This window comes from Pan paniscus, chromosome 17 (assembly GCF_029289425.2).
Source record: "Pan paniscus chromosome 17, NHGRI_mPanPan1-v2.0_pri, whole genome shotgun sequence".
NCBI lineage: Eukaryota > Metazoa > Chordata > Mammalia > Primates > Hominidae > Pan > Pan paniscus.
Window position 1 is genome coordinate 52,031,875 of NC_073266.2, and position 21,197 is coordinate 52,053,071.

The 21,197-nt window shown below is 42.6% G+C and overlaps 1 protein-coding gene across 18 annotated transcripts in view; it reads left to right on the forward strand.

Annotated features, from left to right (window-relative positions):
• Positions 1-21,197, forward strand: part of DTNA (dystrobrevin alpha) — a 410,756-nt gene that overhangs the window by 155,850 nt on the left and 233,709 nt on the right. For 2 of the 18 annotated variants that reach the window (XM_055102474.1, XM_055102483.1), the window contains exon 1: positions 17,228-17,375. The exons of 14 other annotated variants lie outside the window; for them this stretch is intronic. The gene's annotated coding sequence lies outside the window, so the exon portion shown is untranslated. Of the gene's footprint in view, positions 1-17,227; positions 17,376-21,197 lie in introns of those variants that run through there. 2 more of the 18 variants (XM_055102481.1, XM_055102480.1) reach the window with 1 other exon arrangement.

A 21,197-nucleotide genomic window follows, 5' to 3' on the forward strand; every position in this document is an offset into this window, starting at 1 on the left:
GTTTTTGAGCCTGTTCATGAAGTTGGCAAAAGCTGAGAATGTTATTCATCCCACCCTGTAATGTGGGCAGGTAATGGAGAATTACTATTGACTAAGGGAAGAGGAAAATTTAGGCTTTGTTGAAGGAATATTAACTTTAGTAGTACTCCTTTCCATTCTAGATATCTCGATTCATAGAAAAACCTACAGATATGTATAAATCCATATAGAAGATAGAGAATAAATCTCAAGAAGGGATCTGGTAATACAGATGGTGTGTATACACTACACTCACAGGTGGATGAAAGAGTTTCATCAACACCAGAAATGGAGAGGGGTTCCTTGATCAGAACTTTGAACAAGCACACCCTATGAATATTATTGAAGTAAATAGGGAGTCTCTTCAGTTTCCTGCAACGTCTTTTCTAGAACTCTGTAAGAGAAGAAAAAAAGTAAGTCAGATGCTTTCTCAGCTGTATTGACTTTAGAAGCTGGCTTACATATTTTCCACTCTTTAACTCGTTTTCTAGTTTTTTAACCATTTTTTGAAAAAATTGGGTCTTGCTTATTAATATTTTCCTCTTGGTACATCTCCATCACCTATTCTCCTAATCTAATCTAGAAATTAAGAAACAGAGGTAAAGGCATACATCCTGGTCCTCTCCTATTTATCCTTCTAACTGCATGGGATGTGATCATCTGAACTGCATTGACTGCATATGTACTCTCTTAGCTGGTATTCTTTTTATGGTTCAGTATTTTAAGAAATGTCTGATTGTGCTTCCTGCCTTTTCAGTAAGCTATACCCTTTAAATCAATATTTTAAAAGGTCATCTTGACAGTTACTTCAGAATAAACAAATGACAATACAACATCTCTCATTAGATGATGAAAATCACAGTGAAAAACTGGACACATTACTTAAATTCCTGTCTTTTGTTTATAATAAACTAAAAAAAAATTCATGTTAAGAAATGGCAATAAACTTATTTTCTAGATGTAAGCATTTTAACTTGGTAGTTTTAAAATTAGGATGATACAGCTCATACAAACAATAAGAAACCATATGTGTTATATTTTACATTTTATTGTGAAAAAGGGCATATTTTACATCCAGTGCTGATTATATTTAATGTCTAAAAGTCATTTTGAGCTATTAAGTAAATGATGTGAATTTACCAGAGTAATAATCACCACTTTTAACTTAACTTGATTTGCCACAAGTCAATGCCTCATATAAACTGTACATTACAGATTATTTTAGAAGCAATATGACATCGGAAGTACCAAATACAGTGCTACAAATTTTTTAAAGCACAGACCACGTATTCAAATGATTTATTCTTATTTACAAATCTCCATCTGAAGCTACTAGTTTTATTATTTTTATTGCTTTATTTATTTATTTTTTTTTTGAGATGGAGTCTTGCCCTGTCACCAGACTGGAGTGCAGTGGCGCAATCTTGGCTCACTGCGACCCTGCAACCTCCGCCTCCCGGATTCAAGCAATTCTTCTGCCTCAGCCTCCTGAGTCACTGGGATTACAGGCGTGCGCCACCGTGCCCAGCTAATTTTTGTATTTTTCGTAGAGACGGGGTTTCTCCATGTTGGCTAAGATGGTCTCGATCTCTTGACCTCATGATCTGCCCGCCTCGGCCTCCCAAAGTGCTGGGATTAAGGTGTGAGCCACCGCGCCTGGCCAGTTTTATTATTCTTAAGAGGCTTACAGACTTCTGAGAGGAAGTGAGATAGACCCATGTTTTCATTTGAGTGAATGTGAGTACCAGGGTACCAGTCCAGTGGTTCCTCTTTAGGAAGCACTCTCAGGATTCAAAATGAGAATAACACACGGGTAGCCACTTTGGCTAAGATCCTTAATTTTTTACGTTATTAGAAAAGCCACATGTATAATAAATTAGGTGATATGACAAATCCTGAAATGTCTCCACCTACCAGTCCAGGGTGGGTGGTCCTGATCAGCAGGTGGCTTTCCTCTATGTGATGATTCAGAGAACCAGGCCCATTTCATCTCAAAGCTCAGCCAACCTCTTGGACCACAGAATTCCTCAGATTCTAGCCACCAGTAGGGGGAAAAATGGCATAGAAGGGCACACAGGGCAGCTTTACAGGAGCAGGCCTAGAAGTACCTCGTATCACCTTTGTTCACAGCCCATTGGCTACAACTTAACCACATGACTTCACTGCAAAGGAGTCTGAGAAATGTAGTATAGCTGCGTGCCAGGAAGAGGAGAACAGTCAGTGGTCTTTGCCACACCTACAGTTCCATATGTTCCTAAAAATGAGGAAGGCACTCAGCTATTTTGGACTGGCTTCTAGGGCTAGCTCTGTCACTAAGGAATTATGAAAAATTTAGCAAGTTCTGACCTCTGCCTTTTGTATGATTTGGTCTCATAAAGCTGACAGTCTTTAAGAAAAGACATTAAGTCAACACACAAATAAATAAATCATTACAATTTTCAGCTAATATAGGCTCTAAAAGAGCTTGGAACATGCCTCTCTGGCACTTACAACAGTGCTTAGTGCACAGTAGGTGCTCAGCAATAGTTGTTGAATTAATGCATGCCTACCTCCATGGATGAATGAATGAAAATGTATGAGGGGGAAAAATAGTTGCTGTGAAAGAAAGCAGTAGGGGAATCTAAATTAGTTTGGCAATCAGGGAAGGTCTTTCTGAGGAAATAATATTGACATTAAAACATAAAGGCTGACTAGGAGTTAGCAAAAAGAAGAGTTGTGTGGTGGACAACATTTTTCAGGAAGAGGGAACAGCATATTAAAGCATCTGAGTTGGGAAGAGATTAATACATTTAAGGAGCTGGAAAACGGCCAGAGTTACAAGACCCCAGAGGGACTGAGTGGTAATGGCAGAAGTGAGGCTAAAAAAATAGGCAAGGGCTGTATCAGGCAAGGTTTATAATGTATGTCTAGCCTTTTGGTCTTTCCACAGTCACGATGAAAAGTATAAGGAAGGAAAGGGGGTGATGTGATTATATTTTCATTTTAAAAGATCATGCTGGCTTTCTGTGAAGAGTAGGTTGAGGTGGGGTAAGAGTAGAAGCAGTAAGTTTGACTAGTTGGGAGACTATTGGAAATCATCCAAATAGGATACCTAAATCAGTGCAGTGGTTTAAAACAAGGTGGAAGCAGAGCAGATAGACGGATTTGAAATACATTTTGTAGATAAAGGGAAATTGGAGTAGATGGGTAAATACAGCAATAAAGTCCTCTGGCTCTGTTTGTCATTATTGTTCTCTTTAGAGATGCCATTAAAATGACTGCTGCCACTAAAGTAGATCTTTCAAGACAGTTAGTGTTGCTTTATTCAGATTCTTTTAGAAGCTTTGTTCCGACTCTCAAGATTTTTCAAAAATCAGTCAAATAGCAATCATTTAAACTTAGGCTAGATTACTGGGATTCTTCAAAACTTGTTCCAAGTTATACTGTATTTCTGTTTCCCTTTGTCTTCAAGAAATAGATTAGGTAAGTTGCATAATCACAGTGAAGAATTTTGTATGTGTGCATGTGTATGTGCAAATGTATTTTTAAGTGCCCACATACATTAACTTTAAAATATTTTTGTTAAAAGGTAAATTTTGGACAATCTTTAATATTTTTCTAATGTGGTACTGTTGGTTCTCATTTTTCAATTTAATGTTTTAGGAAGTAATTCAAATATTCTAATAGTGTTAATTGAAGCCAGTGTTCTGCTCTTTCGGAGACCATTCTAATGATTCAGGTGTTTATTAGAATGTTTTTTTGGAGATAAGAACACTGTGTACAGAAGGCTGGAAATTTGATGTTCTTGCATTCCATTCTGCTCTCCTCCCTCTCCCCATTCATTCTTGGGTTACAAACTTATCTCTGTCTGTATTTATCATCTTGAAATGGACATTATAGTGATTTCCCAGAGGTATTGAGAGAGCTATTTCAATGTTTATAAGTCAGCTTTTAAGATGACGTGCACAAAAGAAGATTATGATCTTGGGATTGATATATCTGCAAAACGGCTGCTATTGCACAAGTAAGAATGCTGTGAGGGACTGGTGAATTTCCTGTGGGGACGTTATACCCACGATCAGTGAAATACTTCTGGTAGGTTCCCTCCCTCAACCTAAAGATAGAGCCTCATTTCTGTGACTCTTCTGGCAATAGCATTTACATATGTTAAATGTTGTTGCAATTTTAAATAATTTATTTGAATAATTTTCATCCAAAAGGCACTATTTTGAGCTACAAGTTGTTGGATTAAATTAAATGCTTATTTGCATTCTGGAGAAAAAAAATTGAGGGAATTATGATTTCTACAGAAAAAACTTTTGGTTGTTTCTGCCAAACACATTAATGTTTATAACCTCATTTTTTCATTTCATGTCTATTGGGATATCCTTCACTTTCTTTTTGATATCTACTCCAGATTAACTTTTACCTACATTCTGTTTTAAGATTTTTTTCAAAGATCTTTTAAAATTATTTCTTTATTTTCCATTGCTTTTTCCTGTCACATAGCCACCTCACTTCAAGATTATGCTATACGTGATCCAAAGCATAGGAAATTGAGGGAAACTTGTAAATTCACTTTGTTGCTCTGACTTCAGTTTGTATGTGGTTGTAGGATAATAATATAAAAATGACATGTGTTTGCCTTCAAATTCCAAGCTGTGAAGTGTAATTCCTGGCAGGTATTTCACTTATTCCAAAAGTGGTAGTTCACAACCTAGCAAAAGAAAAAAAAAAACTGAAGTCTTGGATAAAGTCCTTTGCACAGGAGAACTTGAGAGTCAAAAGACTTAAATTTGTTTCAAGTTTCTCCGTTGCATGGATCAGCCAAGCAGATCTCTGATTACACTGCTTTCTGGCACCTGGCACCTGAAAATCTTCACTTCCTGAAAGCCAAGTGTTTGAAGACAAAACGTTGACCTTCCAAGCATCTGGATTTACTGCCAAAACACTAAATAAGAACTACAAGCAGAAAGACCATGAGTCAGATGAACTCTTCATTTTATTTCAAGGATGAAGTTCCAGATACATGAATCAACTGTAAATAGTGAAAGAAATATGTGAGTGTGAGTGTGTGTGTGCATGTGCATGTTTGTGTGTTGTTTTTCCTACTTGTAAACATCTGCTTTGTTCCTACTTCTCCTTTTGAGACACAGTCTTTTTATAGTAATGGTGGAAATTAGATCCTTTCCTTTTTAGACACTGTTAATCATCGTTTGAATTTGAAGCCAGTATCTCTACCTCAAAATAGAGTGAAAATTCAGTTTCTTAGCCTGTGGCACCTTCAGGCACTCTGTTAGCATTCAATAAACATTTATTGAGCTTAGAGACAGACACTATACTAGGCCCAGAAGGCAAAGCTGCTGCAGTTGGATGTTCTGTCCTAATATTAGTAAATAACATAAAATTAGTGCACTGAATCAGACCCTTTGTCCTGCTAAAACCACACTTTTTCTATTATAGTAGTACTAGGATATGTGTTAATACAGAATATAGTTATTCTTTTTACTGTCAGATTAAGAATTTACCTCTAATTCTTCATGTACATTAGTAATTTATTATAGTTCTACTACCCTGAATCATTTGAATGTTTAAAAATTATTTTCTATTTTCAACCCAATCCTACTAATATTAGTAGTACACCCTTTTATTGATCTTACACTTACCTCTTGAAACAACAATAGATTTCTAGTGGATAAGCTCATTGTCATCTTTTCCAGACCATTCAAAGCTTTCTAGACTTTACGTCTTCTTTTCGCAAACAGAATGCCCCATATTTTTGTAGTCTGTCTTTATACAGCTACCTCCCTATTCTCCTTAGACACTTCATATATATCTTGTGAGCTGTGGCAACTAGAATTACAAGTGGTATTTAAGATGTAGACACAATGTTTTTGTAAAAATGGCCACATTTTGTTAATGTATAATTGCATTTATGATATCATTTACTTATTAGCAATACCTTCCTAGTAAGATTACTATGAGGATAAAATAAGGTAATACTTGAAAAGTATTAGCACAGTGCTTGACATGGTAAACACTCAATAAATGTTAATAGTCATTACTATTCAATTTTGATTTTATAATATTTTAATGGCCATACTCCATATGCTAGCCACTTTTATTTTTTAAATCCTAGGCTTTCCTCATTCAATAATAGAGGATATGCTTGAGTCAGATCAACATTGCTAAGACTCATTTCTGATCTTGTTTGTTTCATTCACTTAACAAATTAACTTAATTAATATTCCAGGCATTGAGCTATGTACTGGAAATACAGCTGCCAGAAGGGGAAGGTCTCTGCATTTATAGGGCCTACCATAAAATGGAAAACTAATAATAAAATTTCATTACGATGCAATGAGAAGTGCAGAATCAATGGGAGAACACAGAAGGGGAAGCTAACCTAATACAGGGACCACTGTGGTTTCCTGGAAGAAGTGATGTTAAAACTCAGACCTGGGCCGAGCATGGTGACTCATACCTATAATCCCAGCACTTTGGGAGGCCAAGGTGGGAAGATTGCTTGAGCCCAGAAATTTGAAACCAGCCTGAGGAACACAGAGAGACCCTGTCTCTGCAAAAAATACAAAAATTAGCTGGGCATGGTAGCCCACACATATATAGTCCCAGGCACTCAGGAGGCTGAGGTGACAGGATCACTTGAGCCAGGGGGGTCAAGGCTGCAGTGAGGCATGATCATGCCACTGCACTACAGTGTAGGTGACAGATTGCGACCCTGTCTCAAAAGAAAGAAAAGAAAAAGAAAAGGAAGGAAGGAAGGTAGGAAGGAAGGAGAGAAGAAAAGAAAAAAGAAACCACAAAACAGCAACAACGAAAACTGAGACCTGAAGGTGAGTAGGAGTTAGCCAGACAGAGGGCGGGGGAGGGAGGACAAAAGTGGAAAGATCACCAGAAGGAATAGCATGTGTAACACTTGGAGGTGAAAGAAAATACTCTTTATTGAGGAACTGAAAGAAATTCAGCATGAGCTCAGAAATCATCAATGAGTTCTCTTCATCCATCCAATAGCATTCAGCCTTCTTAGCTGGATTTTGTGAAATTTGGCCCTATCCACCTTTCCCATTACTTTCCTCACATACCCCACCCACTGTTCCTACATGCCCAGGTGTTTGCTTATTTCCTTGACTGGAATGTTCTTCCTCAAATTTTAGAATTCAGGGAGCATTTGCTGAGTAACTGGTACATGCCAGACATTGTGAGCTATCACCCTTCCAATGTCTTTTCATTCATTCTTTTGATGAAAATTTATTAAGCACCAACATATAGAGGGTGCCATGCTACTTTTCCAGTACTAGTTTAAATGACACTTCTGTGAAGGTCCCCACATGCTTCAACTGACATAATCTCTTCTAGTTTTCTTCATTCTCTGAAGTCCTAATATCCTAAACGTGCCTCTCTTCTGTCTGCTGCCACTTTTTGTACTGCATGACAGCTAAGCAGTTAACGTGAATCCGAAATCTCCATGAGACTTCTGTTCTAGGTGGCCAAGTCCAGGGATCCAATCTATCATCGGGTAATGCCCATCACCCTGCATTAACCTAGGAGCTGCAAAGTTCATAGTAAATATCCAAAGGGGTGGATACATATTCTGAACCTGGATAATGGTAACGTTATTTTGGTACTTCCTAAAGATCCACATTGCCAGAACAATGACTTTATTTGTCTCAAAGTGATCATATCTGAATCTAGTATAATTTCTCTTAAATGTCACTATTTCCTGCAGGATTCCAAGATTTACATAAAAACCTGATGGGTGAATAGTATGTTTTTACAGATTACACATCTAAAATACTTGAAACTGTATCACCACTGCTATCAGCTCCGTACCATGCATTTACTCATGCTTTTTATTTATTCTTATAATCATGGTAAATCAAAAAAGGGAAAAAAAAGAATAGGCTTCTACCTGTTGATTGCTAAAGTTAAAATTCAGCCTCACCTTTAGCATTTCAGTTTTATAGTCCTCTACCTGGATTTATAGCTAATATTTTTAGTGATTGCTTATGCATTTCCTAGGCACACCAATCTCACTTGTAGCAGGTTCTGTGATTCATAGTGACTACTAGAATTGAATTCTGCTTGTCTCTATAGTGAATACTATAGTTAAGGCTTGATTCTTTCCAATGTATTATTTATGTGATTGAAAGAACAAGAAAAAAAAAACACAACACTAAAGAGTTTTTTAAAAATACACTGAGGGTCAGGTGCAATGGCTTATGCCTGTAATCTCAGCAGTTTGGGAGGCTGAGGTGGGCGGATCACTTGAGGTCAGGAGTTTGAGACCAGCCTGGTCAACGTGGTGAAACCCCATTTCTACTAAAAATGTAAAAATTAGCTGGGTGTGGTGGCACACACTTGTAGTCCCAGCTACTTGGAGGCTGAGGCATGAGAATCGCTTGAACCCAGGAGGCAGAGGTTGCAGTGAGCCAAGACTGCGCCACTGCACTCCAGCTTGGGTGACAGAATGAGACTCCATCTCAAAATAAATAAATAATAAAAATAAAAAATACCACTGAGGAATCCATGCTAAAATATCAATATCAAACAGCTTTCAATTGGAGACTCACAATACAGTATATGTCTTCAGATACATTGTCCCACTTCAGCCTCCTTATATCTACCCAAAGGGTTTTGATGAGTTTTTATTGTCAGCCATTTCAGATAATTTACTAAAGCCAACATTCAGAGTGTTCCTCTGAGAGGAAGGCTTGGGACAGGGATGACTCCCCAAGGAACTGTGGATTTATTTATAGGACTTGGGTGGTCTCAGTAATTCACCTGGTGAGCTTACTCAATTTTTTCTCCTGTTATTGGCCAACTATCTTCCAGCTGGATTAGTGACATTCTCAAATAGCTGATATGATAGAGCTGTTGCAAATTGGCAGGAAGACTTTCACCTTGGAAACAGCACTTTGCAAATGTCCCTGTGACCCCATTTCAATGTAGTTACCTCCCATGCCTTACCTTAGTTAATAATCCTCGAGCAGTTACCAGTTACTGAGTGACAGTCATGTGCTAGGTACAATACATTCATTATCTAAATCAAAACTCAAGATTGCTCTAAGTAAGCTCTATTATTACCTTTATATTTAAGGTGAGGAAACACTTTTAGAGAAAATAAGTCACAGATGTTAAGTCCATGCTGTTGGTCACTATGCTGTTCTTGCCAGTGTATACTCAGAACACACGCAGTACCTTTAATACTAACTGCAACAAAGTTAATTATGAAAGTTAATCTCTTGGGAACATTCTAAAAACATACCTCATATGGGTACATTCTAAAAAAATACCTCTGAATCCAAATGCAGATTTTATAACTTATCTCCCATGTGGGATAATCTATGTTCCACTATGTATGTGTTTAGAAAGTGGACTGTAAAAGCTGTAAATAATTTTTTTTTTTTGAGACAGAGTTTGCTCTGTCACCCAGGCTGGAGTGCAGTGGTGCAATCTTGGCTCACTGCAACCTCTGCCTCCTGGGTTCAAGCAATTCTCCTGCCTCAGCCTCCCAAGTAGCTGGGATTACAGGTGTGTGCCACCACACCCAGCTTATTTTTGTGTTTTTCGTAGAGACGGGATTTCACCATGTTGGCCAAGCTGGTCCTGAATGCCTGACCTCAGGTGGTCCACCTGCCTCGGCCTCCCAAAGTGTTGGGATTACAGGCGTGAACCACCGTGCCTGGCCTAATTTTTTTAATAGGGATAATAATATTAAGAAATTCTTTTACTAACACATGTAGTTTTCCAGAACTCCATCATATGCAGGCAATATATGATATTCGATTATTAAATCCGGCAAAAATGTAAACCTCCGTTTAAGTAGACAGGTAAGTAAACTGCTAGGTTCAAGAGGTGACCATCCCACACTCTGCCTACCTACTCAAGCCCTTCTCTGAATCGGTTATTGGACATATTCACTGCCTCCTTCTCTCTTACATAATTGGTGTTACTTTAGAGTAAGGGGAAGATTAGCATCACCCAAACATAACTCAGACCATTCCAGCCCACCAAGGCCTCCTCCCCCACCTCCCACCTCCACTTGCCTGCTCAAAGATGCTAAGAATCCTACTTGCTTAACTTTATATGGTAAAGGAAATGGTGGCTAAAGGCACAACTAAGCAGGTATTTCTGAGTATTATGTTCACCTGTATTAGCTAGTATTAAATGAAAAAGAAAAGTTCTCAGATTAGCAGACTATTGTGCATTTTACCCTTGTATCTTTCAATTTACTCATGTGTTTTCACTTTTTATCACAGAAATTATATGGATATTAATTTCTAAAAATATCCAAAGGGTAACTTCTCATGTTAAATTGTGTCCTCTTTTCTATAAGTATTTAGGTTTACTATTAATAATTAATAAGACAGTAATATTCCTGGGAGCTGGATTGCCCAAGTATTGTTTTAACCAAATAACTCACTGTATTTGAGCACAATAAAACTCTTACTTTGTTAGAGTGTGAATGGGCCACTCCTGCCAGGAGACTCATAACGTTGCTATGGAATAGACAGACTTTGAGGAAGAAGTTAATTGTTCATATATACAAAGAAATTAAGTCTTCATTTTACCTATTCTCTAACTCGTCAACTTTCACATTCTACCCTTTTAAATGAGCACAAAAGGGAGGCTTTACACACATAAACACATGTTTACACACACGTGCACACACTGAGTGATATTTTATTGTCAACTGCTTCTCTTGCTGCAAATGAATGAATCAAATTATGTGAATATATTTTATGTTCTTGATAGTAATTCTGTGGTTTGCATTACAGGATGGTTTATATGATTATCAAATGTTAGCAGTTTATAGAACCCTTTTATAAAGTTATAGTTATAAGTTGCTTTTATCTCTTGAATTAGACATGTATCAGTTATGAATTTTATTTCCAATTTTAGTGTTGCTAAACCATAAGCACAGATGTCAATCCTAGAAGAGGTGAAGTAAGCCACTCATGAAAGTGATTCGTCTTGGTTAAGTCAGTGAAGACTGGCTATGCAGTTTGGATTTTATTTTCTGCACGTCTTGCTAGGAATTAGAAGAATAGAAGGGTTCTTCTTACCGTAAATGTCTGACAATTGTGTCGTTTTCCTTCTCCTCTTTAGGGGAACAGGGTGCTAAAAAGACTTGAAATGAGCTGCCAGTCACCATTAACCCCTTCCCTTCTGAACTTCCAGGTCATGGAGCAGTCCCCAAATGCTTTTTACTCTCATATTGAAGTTCTCCTAGCCCTGCCAGGTTTCCTAAACCACATTTCACAGATGTCACAAGTTTCAATTGTGTGGTTTTTCTTTTGTAGGTTTCTTCAAAAGAGTTTTATTAACAACATATAAACTTTTAGAATATACAGGATTCGTTATTTAAAATTTCTTCATTATAAAAACTGAAACAAAGAGAAGAGAAAATTATAGTTGTTAGATGTTGAAATGCTTTTTTAAAACATAGTAATACCGTTACCTAAAAATTTAGTGAAATGATGTTAATAGTCCAATAGTCTATTTTACGTAATCTTTTTATATTTGCATAGCCTTTTTTTGTTTGTTTGTTTTTTTGAGACAACATCTTGTTCTGTCACCCAGGATGGAGTTCAGTGGCATGATCTCGGCTCACTGCAACTGTTATGCCCAGACCGTTAGTTCCCCAAAGAAGACCACCAGAGTCCAGAGTCAAAGCCAAGCGGCAAGGATCTTTACTACAAGTTCGAACCTGGTCCCTCCATTCCACAGCATACAAGAGGGCCTTGAACAATGCGAGTGTTTGCTTTTTATAGCCTGAAAGTTACAGGGGAACAAAGGAATTCTTTTGGTTCCCGCTCTTTCAGTAAAACTTTGAATGGCTGTCCCCTTATCGGAGACTTTCCTGGTGGTGTTTGTACTGGGCTCAGGAAGTTTGAGAGATATATGGCGATATGTGGTGGGATGGGAGGATGGGATGTGTTTGTACTGGGCTTGTTTGTTTTGAGCTTGGGGCTGAGGAATGTGCCCGGCTCCTTTCATTCCCCCCCTTTCTTTTCAGGTATTTTTAGAGCCAATCTTGGGTCTTATAAGTCTGATTCTGTTTCAGCGTTTATAGGTTGGTATTGGGCTCTGAGGACCATGAGTTGTACAGTGTCAAACCTTTCTCTAACGAACCGCAAAATTCTGTTAACAACACAAGGTCCTACGGTAAGCAGAAATAGTAGACTCAGCAGGGGTCCAAGGAAGGGGGCTAACAGAGAAAACATAGATGAGTTCCACCATTGGTCTGCAGCTGAAGCAAACTGCCGTGTTCTTACTTCTGTGCTTAACTTGCGTAACTGTTGGACCCGGTCTTCCACAAGCCCTGATTCATTTATGTAGAAACAAGTCTTCCTTTAGAAACATACACGTACCCCCTTTTTCAGCAGTGAGTAGGTCTAAGGCCCTCCGGTTCTGCAAGGTTACCTGTGCTAGGGACGTGAGCTGCCGCTGGAGGGAGGCAAGGGACTCAGCTGACTCCTCCATAGCAACGGCAAATTGTTGGTACAGCTTGTTACTTTCTATGAGGGTGTGACCTAGGGCTCCCCCAGCCAGTCCGGCCGCCATGAAGGATGCGGTGAGGGAGATTCCTGCAATGAGGGGGAGAAATATGGCTCGTGCAGGTCTCGGTCTAGGGTCTGGGTGAATAACAGCACTAGTCCAGTTACCGGTATACCCTAGGAACTCGCCAGCAGTAAGTAGAGTTAACCGGGGAACTAATGTGATAGGAAGACACAGTAGGTTGGTAACAGAGGGGCTTGATAGGTTTTTAGATAATGTTCCATTACACCAGAAGAATATGCCTGACGGAGCCCTTAAGGTGATATTAGGGGGCGTTGCAGTGATGCTGCAGAGGCTGGAATTAGTTCCTGAGAAACAGTAGGGAAACTTTTCTTGACTGGGGTTTAGGTATAGTGGCACGTTAGGGATAGGGGCATATGAGAGGTTTTGGTGGTTGTTAGCTTGGGCAGAGGTGGAGGATCCCCATGGCAGGGGGACAGCGGTTAGTGGTGGACGCCCTAGAGTGGCACACAGAAAGCAGCCAGACAGGCTGTGAAGTCCTGTAAGGTTGGCAAGTTCTAATCCTTCTTGCAATAATTTTAACCAGGAAAAAGGACGTAAATCTTGTGTCAGGCGGTTTTCTTGTCGCTGGATATTTCCATGGACCAGGGGCCGTACCTGCACTAGACCCCGCCACAGATAGAGGTGACTGCTAGGCCATGTGGAGGCGGAGGAGTAGTATACAGCCCCGTGTTGAGGCGTGGTCCAGCGGGAGTTCCAGGGGTCTCTAACTATCCATATATATGAAAGGTCTCTATCTCGTCTGCGATGGAAGGGCCATCTGGGATCTATCTGTTCTTTTCCACCCCACTATTGGTATTTATGGATGTTACAATAGTTATAAGGGCAGCCGGCACTTTGGTGCCACCAATAGTGCTTACAATTGTATTCAGTCTGATCATACTCGAAGCATATTATTGGTGCCACTGGTTTGGCTACTGGGAAATCGGTAAAATTTAGTAAAATTGGGCTATTGCACCCTGAGGAGGGGCAATCTGCACTGGCCACTAGTTTCCCGGGCTTATGAGGTTGCCCAGGGTGGGTTTGGTTTTCATAAAGTCAGAATCTCTAGACAAAGGGATTAGGAGCTGGCTTTATGTTTTTCCCAGCGGCCACCAGGGCGACCAATGTTAGAGTTAGACTACCTAACTGCATGTTTGCAGTGAGCTATGCTGCCGGCGCAGGGTGAGTTTTAAGGGGTTGTTCTTAGCTCTATCCACAGTCCACATGTCCGGTGCTTCAGCTGCCACCGTGATTGGCCCCAGAAGGTCGGAGGTTGGGTCCACTGGCTTGACGTGGGTGTAGTGGATCCACGACGCAATGCCTTCTACCTTCAGGGCGGTGGGTGTGGTCAGGAGTACTTGGAGTGGTCCTTTCCACCTGGGCTCTAGGGTCTCTTGTCGGTGTCGCTTAACCAGGACCCAGTCTCCCGGCTGGTACGGATAGGGTGTTGGTGGGGGACTGGTCTCATACAGCTCTTTCAGCTTGGGCCAGATTTATTGGTGAATTTTCTGTAAGGCTTGTAAGGAAAATAAGAATTCAGAGACATTTTCTGTTTCAGACTTAAGCAGGTCATCTTTTAAGCTCGGAACCAGGGGTGGAGGTCTGCCATACATGATTTCGTAAGGGGTAAGGCCCAGTTTGTAAGGGGTATTACGGGCCCGGAACAGAGCATAGGGGAGAAGGACTACCCAATTAGCGCCAGTCTCTATAGTCAATTTAGTTAAGGTCTCTTTTAAGGTCCGATTCATCCTTTCTACCTGTCCTGAACTCTGGGGCCTGTAAGTGCAATGTAGTTTTCAATTTGCCCCAAGGATGGAAGCCAAGTCCTGACTTACCTTAGCGACGAAAGCGGGCCCATTATCTGACCCTATCTGGATGGGGAAGCCATACCTGGGAAGGATATCTTCCAGAATTTTCTTTGCTACGACCTGAGCATTTTCTCTTTTGGTTGGGAATGCTTCAGTCCACCCTGAAAAAGTATCTACAAAGACAAGTAAGTACCGGTACCCGTACTTTCCTGGCTTTATTTCAGTAAAATCTACTTCCCAGTAGATACCGGGCCTGGTTCCCCTGAGCCTTGTTCCTGTTGCAGCTTGAGATTGGGGGTATGCGTTGTTAAGCTGGCAGACTTTGCAACTTGTCACGATACTGCTGGCCGTCTCAGCTATATGTCTGATTTTGAGCTTGGAGCGTCTGATCAGGTCTATCATCTGCCGGGCCCCCAGGTGGGTGGTTCGGTGGATGTGTTCTAACACCTGTTGTCCTAATTTTTCTGGTAGGATGGTTTGGTCATTAGTATCAGTCCACCACCCATTCTGGATTTGTTTCAGGGGAAGTTTGTCAATCCACTGGAGATCTTGTTCTGAATATTCAGGGAAATATGGCAAGTCCCGGGGGCCCGGGTCAGGGAGCTGGAGTGCAAGGAGTTGGCTGGGAGCCTTCGCCACATTCCTTGCAGTTTGGTCTGCCAGAAAGTTGCCTTGAGCAGTTGGAGTAGTTAGTTTCTGATGCCCTGGGCAATGTACAATGGCTAATTTTTCTGGCCTCCATAGGGCTGTTAGCAGGGCTAGGATCTCTTGCTTGTTTTTTATCTCTTTTCCTTCAGCCGTCAGTAACCCTCATTCCCTGTAAATGGCCCCATGTATATGCGCCGTTGCAAAAGCATATCGGCTGTCTGTATATACTGTCAGCTTTTTCCCCGCCCCTAAGGTAAGAGCTTGGGTGAGCGCTATCAGTTCGGCCTTCTGGGCCGATGTCCCCGGGGGCAGGGGTTCCGCCCAGATTACCTCAGTCTCTGAAGTTACTGCCGCTCCAGCGTACCTCTGGCCTTGATGCATGAAGCTGCTCCCATCAGTGAACCAGACGAGGTCGGTGTCAGGAAGTGGGCGGTCCTGCAGGTCTTCTCGAACTCCGTGCACCTGAGCTAGTATCTTGGTGCAGTCATGGAGTGGGGCGTCCAGGTCCAGGTTGGGCAGCAGCGAGGCAGGGTTTAAGGTCGTTGGGGGCAGGAAAATTATCCTGAGAGGATTTAGTAGTAGTCTTTTGTAGTGGGTGAGCCGGGCGTTACTCATCCATCGATTAGGTGGCTGTTTGAGTACACCTTCGATGGCATGTGGAGTAACGACCCGCAATTCTTGCCCCATGACAAGTTTATGAGCATCTTGCACCATCAGAGCCGTGGCCGCAATCATTCGGAGACAAGGGGGACACCCGGCAGCTACTGGGTCTAACTTCTTTGACAGGTAGGCAACTGGCCTCCGCCAGGGGCCTAAGTTCTGAGTTATTACCGCCTTGGCGACACCCTTATTCCCATCCACGTATAAGTGGAAGGGCTTGGTAACATCAGGTAGTCCTAGTGCAGGCGCGGAGAGTAGGGCGGTTTTAATCTGTTGGAAGGCCAACTCGGCTTCGTCTGTCCAATTAAATGGCTGTTGCCCCCGTGTTGCCTGATACAAGGGTTTAGCCAGTTCTGCGAACCCAGGTATCCATAGTCTGCAAAATCCCGCCGACCCCAGGAATTCTCTCACTTGTCGGGTGGATTGTGGCCTGGGGATCTGCAGAACAGTTTGTTTCCGGGCGTCTGTTAGCCAGCGCTGCCCTCCGTTAAGCAGGTACCCTAGATATGTTACCTCTGGCTGTAGATGCTCTTTCTGTACCACTGCTGCCAGGACCTTGGTCATTTTTTTTTAGTGGCCTTAAATTGCTTTTCCTCTGGAGTATCTCTGTTATTGTAAACCCGCTGGGCTATCTGAAGGAGGTCCTGAATCTGCTTTCCCTCCAAGTCTTCTAATTTCTGGAGTTTTCTCTTAATATCTGGGGCTGCCTGATTTATGAAAGACATTACAACAGCTGCCTGACTTCCTGGAGCCTCTGGATCTATGGGGGTGTACTGTCTAAAAGCTTCCATTAATCTTTCTAAGTAGGTAGCTGGGCTCTCTGTCTTTCCCTGCAGAATAGAATATACTTTAGCCAAATTAGTGGGCTTGCGAGCAGCTGCCCGGAGACCTGCCATTAGAGTCTGGCGATAAAGGTGTAGCCGTCCCCTACCTTCTGCCGTGTTGTAGTCCCACGCCGGCCTGGTCAGAGGAAAGGTTGCGTTTATGAGGTCGGGGTTGGCAGTCGGTTGACCGTCGTCCCCCGGGACCAGCTTTCTAGCTTCTATCTGTATTCTCTCTCGCTCTTCTGTGGTGAACAAAATTCGGAGGAGCTGCTGACAATCATCCCAAGTGGGCTGGTGGGTGAACATGACACTATCTAGTAAAGCCAGTAAATCTTTGGGGTTGTCTGAAAACCGAGCACTCTGAGTTTTCCAGTTATACAGATCACTGGTGGAGAATGGCCAGTACTGGAGCCTGGGGATTCCTGTGTCATCTGGGGGTCCTATTTCCCGAAGGGGTAAAGCCACCGTGGAGTCAGGCGGCTGAGGGGGGCTAGTCCGCGAAGTGCGCCCTCGCGTCCTCCCCACCGACCCTTCAAAGTTTCTTTCCCTTTCAGCGGGCCCGTGTGTGCCGGCCGCCTCCCGTCCGCCTGCTCCCTCCCGCAGCTCAGCCAGGGGGGCTGGGGCCTGGGGCCCGGAGGGGTACGGAGGGGGTTCTGTGAACAATGGGTCCCCACTGTCAGGTAGAACAGGATGGGCGGGGCAGTTGGTTGCTTGGATTTTAGTGGTCGAGCAACCAGTGCCTTACAGGGTTCAGAGGCCAATTGGAAAGGGGACAGCCAAGGAGGCGGGTTCTCAACAAGGTCCTGCCATATGAGGATATATGGGATTTGATCTAAGTGGCCCGCACGCCCAGGTAGGAAAATCTTGGACTTTACCCTAGTGATGACAGCAAGTCGGAAGGTCCGTTCGGGCGGCCACCCCACATCAAAGGCAGGCCATTCGGAGCGACACAGAGTAATTAGCTTTCCTTTCCTGATTTCTATACCAAGATCATGGCCCCTTGCTCTAACTTCTTTGAAATTACTCGTAAGGAGAGATAGAGGAGTTCTCTGGGTATTACCCATCCTGTAATAATTTGTAGTCTCTTCCTGTAAAGGAATGTGGGTTTGAATCCCTGTAAAGGAAGTCTGATCTGACTTATTAATGATATCTAATCACAGGCGCACTTTGGCAGCCCTGGTCAGAGGCAGCTGCTGCCCGCCAAACCGGGGCAGTTCAGATCGCAAGCGCGCACCGGAAGCCCGGGTCAGAGTTAGCTGCCTGGATCGCGGTCGCGCTGGGGCAGCCCAGATTAGAGACAGCTGCTGCCCGCCAAACCGGGGCAGTTCAGATCGCAAGCGCGCACCGGAAGCCCGGGTCAGAGTTAGCTGCCTGGATCGCGGTCGCGCTGGGGCAGCCCAGATTAGAGAGAGCTGCTGCCCGCCAAACCGGGGCAGTTCAGATCGCAAGCGCGCACCGGAAGCCCGGGTCAGAGTTAGCTGCCTGGATCATGGTCGCGCTGGGGCAGCCCAGATTAGAGACAGCTGCTGCCCGCCAAACCGGGGCAGTTCAGATCACAAGCGCGCACCGGAAGCCCGGGTCAGAGTTAGCTGCCTGGATCGCGGTCGCGCTGGGGCAGCCCAGATTAGAGACAGCTGCTGCCCACCAAACCGGGGCAGCTCAGATCAGAGACAGCTGCTGCCTGCCCAACCGGGCAACTCAGATACGGCTGCTGCCCGCCAAACCGGGGCAGCTCAGATCAGAGACAGCTGCTGCCCACCAAACCGGGGCAGCTCAGATCAGAGACAGCTCAGATCAGAGACAGCTGCTGCCCACCAAACCGGGGCAGCTCAGATCAGAGACAGCTGCTGCCCGCCCAACCGGGCAGCTCAGATACGGCTGCTGCCCGCCAAACCGGGGCAGCTCAGATCGCAATATAGATCAGATGAGAGCCAGGGGACGTCTCCCACCAGTCTCTGCTGGCCGTCCTATAGCGCATCCGCCAGGACTGTGCCAGCTCCAGTTTCAGACCTCGCGAGTCACAGATTCGGATTCAGAACAGACACAGACAGACAAACGGAGATGAGCCAGCTCACCTATCAGTAGATCGATCCTAGCAGATCCGTTGACCATGGGTCTGGTGGGCTTGGGGAATCCCGGACGGGCCCCCAGATGTTATGCCCAGACCGTTAGTTCCCCAAAGAAGACCACCAGAGTCCAGAGTCAAAGCCAAGCAGCAAGGATCTTTACTACAAGTTCGAACCTGGTCCCTCCATTCCACAGCATACAAGAGGGCCCTGAACAATGCGAGTGTTTGCTTTTTATAGCCTGAAAGTTACAGGGGAACAAAGGAATTCTTTTGGTTCCCGCTCTTTCAGTAAAACTTTGAACGGCTGTCCCCTTATCGGAGACTTTCCTGGTGGTGTTTGTACTGGGCTCAGGAAGTTTGAGAGATATATGGCGATATGTGGTGGGATGGGAGGATGGGATGTGTTTGTACTGGGCTTGTTTGTTTTGAGCCCGGGGCTGAGGAATTTGCCCAGCTCTTTTCACAACCTCCACCTCCCAGGCTCAAGCAATTCTTATGCCTCAGCCTTCCGAGTACCTGGGACTACAGGTGTGCACCACTATGCATGGCTAATTTTTTATATTTTCAGTAGAGACAAGGTTTCATCATGTTGCCCAGGATGGTCTCGAAATCCTGAGCTCAGACGATCCACCCACCTCAGACTCCCAAAGTGCTAGGACTAGGCATGAGCCACTGCACCTGGTCATATTTGTAAAGTCTTAATCAACATCTTTTTAACCCCTACCATTTCTCCTGTCCATTGGAATCAGATAATGTAAGGTTGTCATTCTAAAAATACTGAAAGCCTGTCATAGCTTGCTTTAACTTTTCTTGCTTTTGTATATTTCCCAAATATGGTACTTTTTTGGTATTGCTCAGCAACACTTGTCAAGAATTTGAATTTTTAAAAAAACTTGTCAAAAAACAAAATGTGTTATAAATCAGTCAGTTTGCTTTCATTGTCCAAACTGAAAGAGTTAAAAAACAATTTCCTTTGAGTGGTAAAAGTAATCTATTTTTATTTATCATGTAAATGTTTATATTGTAACACAATGTCTTTTTTAATGAGAAAGCAAAAATATACTTAAAAATCATTAGAATACCAACCATTTAATTTTTCTTTAAAATATTTTTATAACTTTAAATGGATACACTAAATTTTTCATACAACACTCTCCATTTAGACAAGGAAGACTACTAAACAGAGATTTTAGGGGAACACCATGAGCCATTCTCCAATAGAAGTCTATCCAAATTTCAGTTTCTGAATTTGAGGGATGAAATTAGGTTATGCATTTGGGAAGGAGGGGAGACATCACATAGCTCTGAATGAAAAAGAATCTGAAGAATTTCACACTTTCTTCCAACTAGCTCAGGAGCCACACACACTGCCATCTTTGTATTGCTAGAATACACCTTTGGACAATCATTCAGGAAGTCCTGGCCACTATTAATGAAACCTCTGCTCAGCTACTTGCTTTCCAGCTTTGCTCATAAAAATTAAAGTCAGTAGTTAAAATGGATGAAAGAGAAATTTCAGGAGAATTGGCTGACTTCAGAGTCTCAAACTGGCATCTGTTTGACTCCAAAACTCCAAAGTCTTCTAAGTAGACATTGGCTAAGAAGAAGATGAAAGAAGCTGACTGATGAAACTAATTCAAGCACTGAAACTAAAAAGGAGAGAGTATGCAGCAGGATATAGGAGAAAGGCTACTAGGAATCCCTCAACACTAGCCAGAATTTAGGGGGATAATTTACTAGCAGTGACAAATCAGACTCAAAGCACAAAAACACAGTCAGGCAAATCTAGAAATTACAATCTTTCAGTAGCTGATTAAACAGCCAAATTAGTATCCAAATTTTGCTTTTATAAAAATTCCTTTGTTTCTTTGTTTGTCTTTTGAGACAAGGTCTGGCTCTATCACCCAGGCTGGAGCGCAGTGGCGTGATCTTGGCTCACTGCAATCTCTGCCCCCCGGGTTCAAGTGACTCTCATACCTCAGCCTCCCGAGTTGCTGAGACAACAGGTGTGTGCCACCATATCTGGCTAATTTTTTGTATTTTTGTAGAGATGGGGTTTTGCCATGTTGCCCAAGCTGGTCTCAAACTCCTGATCTCAAACAGTCTACCTCCCCTGGTTTACAAAGTGCTGGGATTACAGGCTTGAGCCACTGAATGTGGCCTTTATCAAAATCCTTATTAAGTCAAAGTTTAAGCCCAATATGTTATAATACTGTCTTGATTACCACCACCAAAGCAGTGTTAAGAGCATTCAAGTCTAAAACAGAACAGAAAAGTCCAGAGAACAACACTAATTTATTTCTACAGTGCTCATTTTGTTCTTTTATGAGAGTGTCATTTCTCAGCATCTTGGACAGTGCCCTTTCTTTCTTAATAAAATGGCCAGAATTAAATAAATATGGCTAACACTCTTTCTCCCCTGTAACCACGGCTGAGGCCTAATGACAATTCAGGGTAGAATATCTTTCAGTGCTATGGACTATGTTGCACTGTTCTTTAGCTTAGAGAACTGGGATTTTCAAATCAGCACCTTAAGTGGAATTTTGCAGCCTGCATTTTTAAAACACCTACTGTCTTCCTATCCATTTACTGTACACGTGTGTGTGT